This window comes from Mus caroli, chromosome 8, assembly GCF_900094665.2.
Source record: "Mus caroli chromosome 8, CAROLI_EIJ_v1.1, whole genome shotgun sequence".
In the NCBI taxonomy this organism is placed as follows: Eukaryota; Metazoa; Chordata; class Mammalia; order Rodentia; family Muridae; genus Mus; species Mus caroli.
Window position 1 is genome coordinate 54,049,664 of NC_034577.1, and position 3,137 is coordinate 54,052,800.

The window sequence follows — 3,137 nt, forward strand, 5'->3', positions numbered from 1 at the left end:
ACTCACTTTGTAGACCAGGCTGGCCTTGAACTCAGAAATCCGCCTGCCTCTGCCTCCCGAGTGCTGGGATTAAAGGCGTGCGCCACCACGCCCGGCAATTCTTTCCTTTCTTAAAAAATAATTATTATTTGTGCCAACTGTGCACATGGCACAGTACACTCAAGGACTAGTTAGTTGGGTTAGTGTGAGACCCTTTATGCCAGTTTTGTTCAAATTTTACAGAGTAAAAGGCAGTTGTATCATGAATTCTTTGATTTTTTTCTTTTGTAAGTTAAAAGTATTTGAGGGTATTCGTGAGTACTGTATTTACATCATTCCTATCCCCCAACTCCTCCTGCTTCTCCCTCTACTTCCTCTCGATTTTATGATCTCTTCTCCAGTTATTTTGGACCGGTATATGTGTTGTGCATGCACAGCAGCCTGCCAAGTCCTTTAGTGTGGCTTGTATGTGCTTGTAGTTAGGGCCGACTGTGTGGGACTGGATCACCTGTCGCAGCTCCTCCCTGGAGAAGACTGATTCTCCTTTTCTCAGCAGCCTTTAACTGCTCTTCATCTAGGGGTCAGGCCTTGTGAATCTCCCATCCAAGCTGCTGGTCACTGTGCAGGGCTTGTTTGGGTGGCCACAGTGTTGACATTTCATGGGTGCAACTTCCCCATCATATGCAGAGAGAGCCTATGTCATAGCAGATACTCTGGTCCTGTGACGGCAGTCTTTCCATGTCACTTCTGCAATGTTCCCTGAGCCTTCGGCTAGGCATTGTAACATGAAGTTTTTAGTATTGACATTAATTATTTTATTTAACCTAACTTTTATAACCTGAAGTGATTATAGGGTTTATTCTGTCTGGGGCATCCTTGAAAAAATGTTTGCCAACACACAGCATTGGATTTCATGAAATCCATTGGTTCTTGAAAGAACTGGAATCTTCTAGATTCTGGCTTCTCACTGAAGACCAAGCTTCATCTTTGGGCCAGTCGGGGTGGCAGTCCCTTTAGTCCCAGCACCCAGCAGGCAGAGGCAGGTGGATCTCAGAGTTTGAGACAAGCCTTGACTACATACGGAGCTCCAGGCTAGCCAGGAATGCACAATGAGAGTCTGTCTCATAACAACATGTTTGCTCATTGCTCAATGTCTGCAGAGACATTTTGGCTTTATCTGTGTCAGCTGCTGCCTTCATCCCTTCCTGCCTACACTGTATGTAAAGATGAAAGGAAATGTTGCTGACTTCTCAAATAAATGTGCTCAGACTTTCCTGGCAGAGGGGGTTATGTTTCACAGTATAGTCTCACAGGCACTACAAAATCAGTCTTGTTATTTTGTTATTTCTGGCCCTCGTTATAGATCATCTGTAACTCATATGCTCATATTTTTCAATAATTTTATCAACAAACACACACACACACACACACAGATTAAAAGGAGAAAAGTACAAAAAAAATCATTACCTGCTCTATAGTTCTGGTGACTACTGTCAGTTGTCCCTCTGGTGTCCAGAGATAATCAGATGTTAGCATTTTTGAATTTATATTTTGCCTTGTTTTCAATAGTGATATAGTAGAATTTATTAATAACCTGCTTTTAAGATTACAGATGGAAATCTTCATTTATGACATTAGTACCGAACATTGTTCTATGCTGTGGATATATCAGGTGTTAACACATTCCATGTTGAAGGACCTTTCAGTTTGCTTCCAGATTTCCCCAGTAATCTCTCACTATCTTAGGTTTTATGGTAGGAAAAAAAAAACCTACAATGATTTTTCACAGAACCTTAAAGAAAACATTTGAATTTTCATAAAAGTAAAGTTAATTATTTGGTATTACATACTAAACAAACAGCTGAATTCTAGCTCTCATTTATCAACACATCATTTGTAGATGGCAGTATATTTAAGCTGATTTATAGTTTAATTTATAAGTGATTTAGTTTTAACATAAACCAAGTATGTTTTTTGTGAGTGCACATGGAACTTTCACTTGCTGTGACTTACCTAACTTTCAGTCCATCTTTTATCACCGTAAACTATAAACTTCCCCGTGCCTGCCGCTCTCATGAACGGTAGTATTTGCTTTCTTTTAAACCTCAGTGACTGAAGTTGGGCATGGTAGTGATGCCTCCAATCCTGTCACTCAAGAGACAGGGCAGGTGGTTTTATTGAGTTTTCTACATGGTGAGACTATGTCTCAAAAAAATATTTAGGACTAATTAATGAACAAGAAACTATGTGGTAAAATTTTGTTATGTATGTCTGAGACTATTCTTGTAGTTGTTTTGTAAACCTATAGTTGATCTTGGGGTGTGTGTGTATGTGTGTGTGTGTGCATGCATATTTATACATATGTACAATAATTTTGAATTCTGAATATATAATACTTGATACTGTAAACTTGTTTTAGAACATGCTATCTGTACACTCTATTGCATATATATACCAATACTGAGTTAAAATTTGATCTTTGTGTACATTTCTATCCAGATTAGATAAGACCAGAGGACTTTTTTCTTATGTGGACTTTAGAGTCTTACCAGTTATTGTGGTTTAGTAAATGGAATGGTCTAATCCTTATTAGTATTGCAAAATCATTTAATGGGCCCATCTTTGTGATCCCGTCGCTCAATACTGTGTCTTCCTTTCTGCTCCACCTGTGTGAAAATTATTTCTCTGTCATTTTATCTATGGATTTACCAGACTTTATTACATTACAATTGGGTATGTGGCAATTACTTCCTCCCTTCATAGATTTTAGTTACTCAAAGAATGCATCGTGTTTCATTTATGTTTGTACCTGCCTGTTATAGTCAACAGCATTGTCTTTATGTTCGCCAAGAGCTGAGCCATGGACTTGGGAGTTAGGCATTTCTGTATTCAGTGAACATTCATTGACTTACAGTGAATAAAATTGCATACCTAAGTACTTGCTAGCAGTACTCTGAAGTTCCAAAACTATGTTTATTAATAGTGTTGAACTCTCGGAAGCAAATTCTCTTTATAAGAGTTGAACAACCACTTTTAGTGTTTATACTTTTCTTTTTTTTTTTTATATTTTTATTACATATTTTCCTCAATTACATTTCCAATACTATCCCAAAAGTCCCCCATAGCGCCCCCCACTTCCCTACCCACCCATTCCCATT

At 38.4% G+C, this 3,137-nt stretch overlaps 1 protein-coding gene across 4 annotated transcripts in view; it reads left to right on the forward strand.

Annotated features, from left to right (window-relative positions):
* Cbr4 (carbonyl reductase 4) overlaps nt 1–3,137 on the forward strand; it is a 45,603-nt gene that overhangs the window by 12,510 nt on the left and 29,956 nt on the right. The gene's annotated exons all lie outside the window — the stretch shown is intronic.